The sequence below is a fragment of the Euprymna scolopes genome, chromosome 4 (assembly GCF_053919585.1).
Source record: "Euprymna scolopes isolate OS-2025 chromosome 4, ASM5391958v1, whole genome shotgun sequence".
Taxonomy (NCBI): Eukaryota; Metazoa; Mollusca; class Cephalopoda; order Sepiida; family Sepiolidae; genus Euprymna; species Euprymna scolopes.
Genome location: NC_136485.1, coordinates 153,166,559 through 153,179,058, shown reverse-complemented (window position 1 = coordinate 153,179,058; position 12,500 = coordinate 153,166,559).

Sequence of the window (12,500 nt, the reverse complement as noted above, 5' to 3'; positions counted from 1 at the left end):
GCAAATGCACACACATATATATATATATTAATATATATGTGTATATACATGCAAATATATGTATATACATTTATATATGTGTGCATATATGTTAATACGTGTATGGATATGTGTTTATATATGCATATATATGTGATATACGTGCATACATCTATGCACATATATGTATGTATATGCACATATATATTCATATGCGTGTAATAGTATGTATATGTATATTTCTTTCTATACGTATGTATATACGCGTGTGTGAATATATATATATATATATATATATATATATGAGTATGAGTGTGTGTGTGTGTGTGTGTGTGTGTCTATGTGTATTAGTTGCATAATTGTAAAGAAAGTCACATCGTCATGCGTAATTAACATATTATGAATATCTTTACTATCATCAGTCATACCACAAATTATATTAATGAACGAACTGATTCTTTTCTTTTTAGGGTTATCGATTGGCTTTTGACATAAAAAATTCTCTTTTTGAATTATCGACTAAGTTTTGACCTGATCCGGTAAAAATCGATATTGATAATAATACTTTAATACCAAGCGTTCTCTCTCCCTGCTATTTTGTGAACTCCCACTGAAGAGCTCGTATATGCATTTTTTCCTATCTATATAAAAGCCAAGTACGTCCAAGGATGGAGGACTGCTGCCACATCTGGGCAGGAGCAGTTAAAAACAGCCTATCCTGCTTGACAGAGTACAAAATAGGCTTCGTGGCTTTGTGGGCGATGCCCTTTTCTCTTCCCTGCAACCTCTCTCCCAAAGAAGAGACGTTGCGAGCTGTCTTTGTTTTATCGTTATTTAGATTGAAAGTGCTCGTTTGAGCTCAGATCTCTGGTCCCACCTCGCTAATCTTTCACGATAAGCACCCGTCTAGCTGAAACCACTGTCAATAATTTCCCCCCACTCTTTATCTGTGCCTAAATCAAAATGTAGATTCCATGAACAAACCTTCTTTCTTAGAAGTGCACGCCTATGGAATTCTCTTCCGTTTGCCTGTTTCCCACCTGACTACAACTTGGTCGTCTTCAAGTCCAACATAAACAAATTCCTGATGAACCGCCCCCTTAAGTAAGACACTTTATCAAATCTCCAATATGAACGATTACTACGATACTATCCCATTGATTAATGTACACGCAATAACCCTTATCTCGAGTGGCTTCCGGGCCTTGACAAGTGGTGACTTTCTTGTAAAACAAAACATTAATAATGTTTGATTACATTTTTTTTCAAGCATGCAGGTTACTAAGATTTCATATCCTTGGAGAGAAAATTAACCTACTTAAAATCCGTATGAATGCGATCTGGAATCTATTATATCTTGTTCCTATTTACTTGCTTCCCACGAGGGCAGAGTTAAACACAAATTCAGTATTAGTGCGGGTAAATCCAGGTCCCCTCAAAAAGGGCACTCTGGATATGAACAAAAATAAAAGTAGTCCAAGTCACGAAGGAATCATCGTCCACCGACAAAAGACAGAAAAGGTGAAGAGTAGCGTGAAAACAAATACTACACTGTGATCCTGGCTCGAAGGTTACTTTGTTGTTGGCTGGTTTGGATAGCGTTGATTGTATTCTGTGTCTGGTTCTGGGGGAAAAAAAACAAATCTCTTTTTCTTAAATAAGTTACTAAAAGATTCCCATCTAATATGTTACTTACTATTGTCCAAGCTCCAACCTAAGTCACATCGCTGTTATATTGCCCACCTGTGTCTGTTTTACAAGTATTTTAATGAAATATTCTCTGAAAAAAGTCATAGTAATTATACCCTCTAGAATACACGGACTCGACAAACAGCAAAATCTCACCCTTTAACGCTTGAAGTCCCTACATTTTCTAAAGCTACATACTCTAATAGTTTTTGAATTCGAATTGCTAACCTTTACAATTACTTCCTATTTCCCGTTTCTTTGACTGCACTAGTTTGTATAAGTTTAAATGTGATGTGAACAGACATTCCTCTGCTAAACTCGTTACATTCCCCTGTTATACATAACACATTTAGTAGTTCCTTACGTTTTAAAGTGGTAATATGTATTGTTTCTAGTTGAAAAAAAGTAAGAAAAACGTGTGTGTGTTTGACCGAGGTTGATATGAGTACAGAATAGATCAAATAGCGTGGAAATGTCATACGTTTGATCGAGATTGTAAAACTAAGTAGTAAAGACACAAACTAAAGAAAGCCTTTGAACTGCGATAATAATCGGCAAAGTAAACCGAAAAAAAAGCATAGTGTTATATTTTCATTAAAAACACCAGAAAAAAAAAGACGAGTTTAAATAGACAAACGTCACTAATACTATCAGCTTAAAACAACAATCAGGGACGAAGAGTGTTATCGCTTTATTCCCAGAGTGTGGTCAGATAAAGTATTTGTTCAGCTTCTTAAGACGGCTTGAGTCATGATTACATTATACAATTCCAGCCGGAAAACAAAACAACAACAACTCCCGTATTACGTCTTACGTACTACGGATTAAAGGAACCGTAGATAAACTGTCAGTAAGAATACTTAATTCCGTACCTTTCGAATGGGAAAGGGGGGGGGTCAATATTTTCTGTGTATCTGCCCCTTTTCAAATTATATTTTTGTAGACATTCTTTGAGGTGAGTATTCCTTATAGAAAATACTAGTCTGGGTTCCCGGAGTTTCCCTGGTGTTTAGAGTTGTGTTCAGCAAAAAAAAAAAAAAAAAAAAAAAAAAGTGGTAGTAGGCAGGCAGGCTCGAACCAGTACTGCTAAGGAGAAAAAGAACATAAAAAAGACGACGTCTTTGCTGTTATGTCCACGCCAAACTAGAAGTAGCGAATATTTAAATTAAGGCTAGTCAATCGAAAAGAGGGGATGACTTTCGAAAATATCGCTGAAAGAAAGCGACCGGTCCCTATGGAAAAAGTGCCATGTTTTGGGCCAATTTTTCGATATTTTTTGTTCCGAAGAGTCCAGCTTCAAAACGATACGTATCTCGTGATAATCCGTCGCCTCTGTCGAAAGTTTTAGACATACATACATACATACATGCATACATACACACATTTAAACAGACATGTGAGATTTATATAATAGATGATAGTAAACAAATATCGAGTTGTTCTTAATAGTCACGACAGTAGAAGGAAAAAATGTTATGGTCGAAACTTACGGCCGTCGCTTTCTTCTCAGTAGAGCAATGTGTGGAGGTGTGGCATTTAACCTAGGCAGGTTTATCCGGTTTTCTCCAATGAGTCAAGGGAGTGTTAAATCCAAAAGCGGTTTTCACTTGCCTCTATATTCCCGTCAGGTAAAACGATGATTCTAGATTCTACGTATAGCATTTCTAAAAGGTTAACCATCTAGTATTAACCAGACTGAACCTGACTAATTTCTTTGATCTCACAAGAACCGATGAACAATGATATCAGAATTTGTTGCTGATTTTATAGATGTGCCCAACTTATGATTCACCTACCCTTCCAATGAGTGACTGCTGTGACACAAGGCCGGAGTTAATGTGTTTCGTGAAACTTTTTTTGAACACCACAAGGAGATTATCGTTAACAAAGTACATACAATAATAACCTAGATAGGATCTATCGATATTAAAAAAGGCGATTAAGCCTGACTGCAATAAACTTACCCTCTTCAAAATAATGAGATAATTCTTTAGGGAATACACTCCTTAAATCGAACAGAACAGTTTCTATAGTTTTATCATATACAGAGAGTGAAATACAGGTCCCAACGATAAAATTGTCGCACAAGAAAGGACTATATAATTCCATTTCCGTTTGATGAAAATTGGTTTGCAATTATTGGTATAGACCATCAACTAGGTGGTCAGTTGTGTACAAATTGTAACTACGATAAAAGCCTTCTATGAGGTCTGAAAGTGACATAATGTACAACAAGATCGAAGATGCGCCACTGTACAGCCCATGATCTCTACCGATCCAAATTATTATTATAACAGGACTATTGCCAGCAACCTAAAATTCCAAATCCGGACGGGCATGCCTCAACGCATCGAACTACTCACGGTTATAGTCTTTGGTTCTGTTTCAAGTGAGAACCATTGTCACCATCCTCAACGTGCATCGCTAAATTGCCACGAATAACAGGAACATGACCAGGGCAGTGACAAGGTTTTCGGCCACAATTATGGTTTTTGGCGTGGTTTCAAATGAGGGTCACATCATGCCATCTTACATCTCCGAAGTTGGCTAAAAAAAAAAAAAAAAAGCTGCAACATGAAAGTGTACCTGATGTTCTAAAGAGTGTGATCATCCTCTGGTGCAATGGTGGCCAGTAGACTCTGGATGTTGCGTCATAACTCGGTGCCGCCGGACAAATACAAAGCAACCGAGGCTTGGCTTCAGAAACAGTGCTACGACTTTGTACTTCTCTCTTTCTGTCCCGTCCCCCGACCTGCATCCACTAGACTGCTTCGTTTGGTCATACGTCCAGAAAATCACCAACATGACTGCCAGCTACACCAAAGCCAATCTAGTTATCGCCATCCGCCGAGTATTCGGGGAGCTGTCGCCGGCGCTTATGGAAAAGGCATGCTTCCGGTTTCGGACCCGTATAGAGGCGGTGATTTAGGCAGCTACATTATATAGACGTCAGCTCAGTTACGTGAACTGATTTTTCTCAATAAAAGTTTTCAAATCAAGTTGTAACGTTGTTTACTTTAGGGCGACAACTTTATCATTTCAGTCTGTAAAAATCAATTTTGGTATTTATTTTATACTAATATTTCTCTTAATTAAATCTATGCTTTGGCGTCTGTTCCAAATATCCAAGTTTAAAGAGAACTTGGAGAAACATTTAAACTTCATGTGAATATAAACTTCATGTGAATGTAAACTTCATGTGAATGTAAACTTCATGTGAATGTAAAGAATATTTTTGCTTCTCTTTTTGATTCTTTGCTTGTTGTTTATGAAATCAAATCCACCTTACATCCCACTTCCAATGTCTAATCGGATTAAATTTAAACTTAATTAGCGTGTGAACCTGTCGTTTTTTTTATAAAGATAAAATTAACTTTCGAATTATTAGGATTGATGAGCCAGCGACTTTCGTAAAAAAAAATGATGCCAAAAACAACCCCGTGGGCACTCTTAGACGATCAGAAACAAACATACTCCTCATCGAATAGATAATATAATGCTTTTACTAAAAGCATGACCAACTTAAATATATTAATAATATATTAACATAGTCGACATATTTTTAATGTACAAAATGTAGTATAAACACCACTGTTGAACGCATCGCGGAAGAGTGTGCAGCTATCTGTGTGATTATGTGTAAACCCTAATATATAAGAGAAACGATTTGAATTATTTACATGTTAAATTTAGGTAGTGGATACACCCTATTTTCTAAGGATTAAACGTTGTTTTGTTTGCTATAATCGGCATTTTATCTGTTTCTTTTGAAGGGCGAATATTTCTTAGCAGAATTTATATACAAAACATTAATTTTAGAATTTAAACTTATTTTCGACGTTTTTGGTTTTATTGATAGAAAGCCATGTAACCTTTACTAAATACTAGGGCGCCTGGTCTTGCCTGATCTTGCCTGGTCATGAAATACGCTTAAATATGATATTTTAATTTGTCCAAATTTCGTATATATTATTATAGAGTCGTAATTAAAAATCCAAAGTAAAACAGTATTTCGGTGCCATTAGCTAGAATCGAAACCGACAGCAAAATAACATTCAAAGCTGGTGACGTTACCACTGTACCAACGTGACATACATATAAACTGATTAAAAATAAACTAAGATAAATGTACAAAACGTATAACAATTTTTTAAATTTCGACTCCTTTTTGACCCCTTAAAACTATTTTAACCGGCTAAAAACCTATAAAAGAACGGCCCATAAAAAAATCCAATCATTTGAGACTCATAGTGTCGCTCTGCGACTTTTAGTTTCAGAAGTGATAAAGTTTGAAAATATGGAGACAGACAAACAGACAGACATTCAAAGTGAGTTTTATAAACTAGATTACAGTATTAAGATTTATTTGCACCTCTAAACCAAGAGAACACATTAGGGATCTCACACGCACAACGCTATGATATCAAATTACCATTAATTTGCATTGCGATATATAATTATCACACATCTTTCAGTTTTGTTTGTACATAACTCCAAATGACATGAAAACGAACTACATTCTGTATTATCATATAGATACTATATGAAGTACCTGTTTACGTCGGGTATACAAAACTAACCTTCAGATATCTAAAATATTCATTCGCTATTCAAACTCGAAAAAAACAAAGCTGAAATATTTATCGACTTAACCAACTGACGCGTGATTAGTTCTCGTTAAAAGAGATGATTCATAATCGATTTTGTGATTTAAATTCCAAATTTGCATTTATAAATTGGTAATCAGTGTTATTCGAAATGGACAAAAAATCGATGACCAGTTCTTCTGTATCATTAATAATGGACAAAACACAAATAAAATCGGAAACAGTGGCCGTTTCAGATTGGATTTAACAATGTCGTATGACCAGGTAATTTTAGTCTACTACAATAGAGAAAAATGGAAACAGCATTGGAAGGAAATTCTTCCTAAAAATCTCCTACGCATACTGATCTTTCTGATACATTTGTTTTAAGAGTAAATTGCCTGATGTCGAATCCATATTAAAAGCAATATAATCGTAGAATATATACAATTTTCAGAATGTGTGAGGGAATATATAATTATTTCCTCAGCCAGATAACGTCGCAGCTCACAAAAACCAACAAACGTGAAGTCCAAGACTCGAGCCTCGCCGCCATTTGCGCTCATCAGTTAGACACATCCGAACTCAGGATTCGAAACCAGAGCCTCTTGCATACAAAGCAAGCACTCTCCCAACTGAGCAAACGCGCCGCCCACAAGAAAGTTTTATTAACTATCACTGAAGATCTCGACTTGCGTTATAGCTGGTCGTGATGATCCCATCCCTTGTTCGAGACGAAAGTAGATTTATTCCATTACCGAATTTCTTTGCTGTTTACTGGATGTGTGATAGTTAATAAGACTTTCTTGTGGGCGGCGCGTTTGCTCAGTTGGTAGAGTGCTTGCCTCTCATGCGAGAGACTTGGGTTTCGGATACGGGGTTCGGATGTGTCTAACCGATCGAAAATCTCCCTCTCTTTGACAACGCAAGCTACCCAACTTTTTTTAATTTAAAACGCCTGCACATGAAACATTTTCAAACATTTGTACTGATGTTTTTGTTTTCTTAATCTCATTCATGCAGAGGAAGTCTTGAAATAATAAAGACAAACAATGATGAACACAAAACTTGGTTTGTTCCTTTTATTTCTCTCTCTCTCTCTCTCTCTCTCTATATATATATATATATATATATATATATATAGTAAGAAAGAAAAATATATATGGCTTAATTGCCATATATTTTTTCTAACTTACTACCTAGCTCTGCCTATGTATTGAGCACTGTTGAAGTAAATACTTAGTTTACGCATAAATATACTTTCGTATATTAATTTATGTGATTAAATGTAGTCATATATATATATATATATATATATAGCATTTCTTCATTCAAACATATTTGCTAGAATAGTACAATGTATTCATATATTTATTAATTCTTTCCTGTTTCTAATGAGTTATTAGATTTTTGGTCGATATATATGTATATATATATATATATATATATATATATATATATATATTTATATATGTATATATATGTATATATATATTTACGTATATATTATTATATGTATATATATTTACGTATATATATGTATATATATGTGTATATATGTATACATATATACATATATATGTATATATGTATCGATACCGATTGTATCGATTTGTTTTACAGATGTAAATCCAATGAAACTCGCGTGGTTATGAAAGAGTGCTCAATGATAGAGCTGTTATATATGTTTATTATACAAACATTATTGGTTACATATCTGCATACATGTTCTAGTCAATACTTAATCAGACAAAAAAAAACAAAAGCAAAAAGAAACGGGTGTCTGTGTTATATTTGTTTTTATAAGATATTTGAGTGCGATTTACTTTCCGAGGAAAATTGGGGTGTGTATCTTGTAAATGTTAGCAATGATTTTTTTTTCCGGGACGTTGTGAGGAGAAGGGGAGATGTTGTTTCTCCATGATTAAGCCGTTATTAGTAAGGGATATTAGGTGGTGATTAGTAGAAAAGGAAAGAAAGAGAATTTATTCACACAGGAAAAAAAGAGACTAAAGTTCTCTTCACTAGTTATTTAATTAATCCATCTATTTAAGTCGAATGGGATAAATGCGAAAATACATTTTAGGGAGGTTATTTTGCTCTTAACAAAATTCAAAGTTATATTAGAAAATTGAGGGCGTCAATGTGTCCCGTTCAACTTCCATGGGCAGACGTCCGTCAGCAGCAGTTTTTTTCTTACTGCGCCAAAACACACGCTTATATTTAAATCTTAATTTATTTCTTAAGTTTACCTTCTCCTAGAGTAGTTGCATATTCTAATCTACTTTATAATTAATTACATATTTGGAAGAAGGTTATAGGAATGCATAACTTTCTCAAGAGTAATATCAAAAGTTATGCAATAGCTCCTAAAATACTCGCACTTATAAGCATATTCGCTATGACTGGTACGTAAGAAAGGATAATAGAATCGAACGTTGGAAAATGACTTCTCAAAATCCCATCTCGGTTGTTTCGCCGATACGCTAATCCAACAGAATCCTCGTCTTCAGCTAAAAATGAAAGCCGCTATTTATTTTGCGAATAGAAAGAACAAAACTAAAAGTAAAAAAAAAAAATGAAGCGTTTCTTTAAAGGCTTTTTCGCGGGAAAGGCGTGACATGTTGGTCGTATTTCGACGATCATTTTGTTCGGCTCACTGAATTGCTGAGCGGATTACTTAATAATTGGTTCCTACCAGTAATGTCGATGGCCGACCAGTTTTTAGGCGTTTCCAAATAAGTGGTCTGCAAATCTCGTAGGATATTAGCTGCAAGACTGACGGTGGAAAAAGGAGAAAACGAATATGAAAAAAAAAAAAAAAAATGAAAGGAAACCAAAGGAAGAAAATTAGGGTTGCTGATATTTAGGAGGCCCGGAATGAGTAACGGGGGACAGATTGTATTTTCTGAAAGTCTTGACGAATCAACGAGGAAAATAGCACGGTTAGAAGTTTCAATTTATCGTAGCACGGAAGTTAGCAACGCCGGTATGAGCCGGAAAATAAGCGAGATGCGGACAGCGAAAGAGAGTGAGAGAGGGGGGGATGGAAAGTAGAATATGAAATAAAAGAATAAAAAGGATTGCACCACTTTCTTCGGGAATTATTATTTTTTATAGCCTGTATTTCAGTAATTATTAGGCATCTTAGATTGGATGTTGAATAGACTTCAGATAGCATTAAGGTAATATCTTATGCTATGCACAACAGTAAGCACAAAAATAATTAAGTCTGATTTTTTTAGAGATGAGATCAACTCAATGAGGACACGAATATGTAGTATGCACACACACACACACACACACACACACACACACACACACACACACAAACATATATAAATTTCTGTGGAAATATACTTTATTTCCTAATAATATATGCCAATCTTTATTTAAGAAGCTCAAGAACTAATTGCAGAGCAATATAATAAATGAATGACAAAAGTATGTATTCCAAAGCTCATGATGTTGACCATCTTACAATTTTATTCAACAGGGCGTAATTTAAACACATTGTAAGGTATTTACAGTTTCTCTTCCAATTTTCGTATTTTTAATCATGCCAAAACGCACTTTATCTCCTTTTAATTAATTGATTGTTGCTATTTCTTCTAATTAGTAAAGGGTAAAATAGATTCACTGATTAATATAATAATAAAGTCATGCATTTTGTGTTACGAAACAGATACTGTCAAGAATTGTAAATGTCAACTGAATTAAAGGAATAAAATTGAAGGATGGTCAACATTACGAACTTGGGATTATATATACAATATATATATATACAAGATTATATATATATAAGATATCTATATATACAAGATATATATATGTATATATATATATACAAAATATATATATATATATATACAAGATATATATATATATATACAAGATATTTATATATATATACAAGATGTATATATATACAAGATATATATATATATATACAAGATATATATATATATATACAAGATATATATATATATACAAGATGTATATATATACAAGATATATATATACACACGATATATATATATATATATACAATATATATATATATATATATATATATATATATATATATATACAAGATATATATATATATACAAGATGTATATATATATATATATATACAAGATATATATATACAAGATATATATATACAAGATATATATATATACAAGATATATATATATATACAAGATATATATATATATATACAAGATATATATATATACAAGATATATATATATATATATATACAAGATATATATATATATATATACAAGATATATATATATATATATATATATATAAAAGATATATATATATACAAGATTATATATTATGTATAAGATTATAGGTAATATATATTACACATATAATACTAGCAGGAAGGCCGACATTGTCCGGGATTAAGTGAGGCTCAATAAATTGTCTACTCTTTCATACTTTTATTGTCATCAAAACCAGTGAAATCTTCCATGTTTTAATCAAATAGGTTGGGGACACTCCAATCGCACACTAACGGGAGGAATCTTATATGCCTCTCTGCAGTTACTTTATAATATATTATAGTCTTCATTGCACTGTAGAGAATCTACTGTTGACTTTATAAAATTATCTGCAAATAATGGCTTCACTTTAAGTTTATGTTGCAAAAGTCAAATATCATGATTCACTTGTGCTTCAGACATTGATTTCGAATGTGCTCCTGTCTCAACAAAGAATCATCTCCCGGTTTTATGAAACTATTTGTACGTAATCACTTGAATTAATGTAAAACGTACAAAAGTCAAATATCGTGGTTGAATTGTGCACTAAAAAGAAACATTCATTGAGTAAGCGCTCCTATTTAAAAAAAAAATCTACAGTTGATTTCATGAGTTGTGCTTTTCTGCATGTGCGGTGATAAAGTTCTTAAATCCACTTGTGATGTGAGGCTGTATAAAAGTGTAAACATTGGTCTAAATTGAACATCTTACTTGAATTGGATTTTTCGATTATCGATTTTCGATACTTATCAGATGTATTCTGATGGGGAACCGACACAAGAACACTCCCAGACCCATCAAGTATCTTCAGGGAAATTAAAAATAAATCAGCTCAGCCGTTTCCGAGTTAATAGGAAAAGACCTGGCATACAGAGACAGGCACAAACACACATGCAAACACATAGGCAATACCTTTTATATAATAGTAAATGTTGTGTGTGTAAACACACTATAGAGAACATGCGCATTTCTTTTGCTATTTCTTATGAGTACATTTTATTACTCGTTATATTCAGGACGGAACGATAAAATTGTCGCCTTAGAAAAGAGGACATGATTCCATTTCCGTTTGATGAAAATCGATTTTCTTGGGTTTTTTTCATCTACTAGTTGGCTAGTTGTATACACATCCCAAAAGCGATATGAGCCTTTCATTATGTCTGAAAATTACACAATCAGAGATGCGCCGCTGTACAAGTAATGCTCTCTACCGATTCAAATTGTGACAACAGAGCAATTGCCAACACCCTGAAAACGGATCAACTTTTGAGGACGCAGCTCAACAAATTTTGCGGCCAGGGTTATAGTCTTTAGTTTTGTTTCAAGTGAGGGCCACATCATGCCGCCTCACATTTTCGAAGTCGGCTCGAAGGTTAATACCAAAGTGTACGTGTATGTTCTGAAGAGTGTGGCGATCTCTTAGTGTAATCAGGTGTCTGTTGACTCAGGCTTGAGTTTAGTACCCTTATCACACTGGCCCCTCTCGGCCTCCCGACCTGAACCCGCTGAACTACTTCGTTTGGTCATACGTCGAAAACATCACCAACATAACCTCCCACAATACCAAAGCCAGCATAATCGCTGCCATCCGCCGAGTATTCAATGAGCTCCCGCCGGCGCTTGTGGAAAAGGTATGCTTCCAGTTCCGGACCCGTATTCCGGACCCGAGGTATTGATAGAAGCTGAAGTCGATTACATCGAATAGATGTAAGCTCTACTACATAATCAAGTTACCTGAAATGATTTGTTTCAATAAAAGTTTAAAAAAAGTTTTTTTTAAAGTTTTTTTTTAAAAGCTGTAGTGTTGTTTTCTTTAGGGCGACAACTTAATCGTTCCACCCTGTACACATAAATAACCAATGAATTGAAAGATCCATTCAAATAATCGTTGATTGCTGTTGGTTAGCATTTGGCATTTCCATATTTTGTTCAGTTATGTATGCTTATAACAAACTAATACAAGAATACA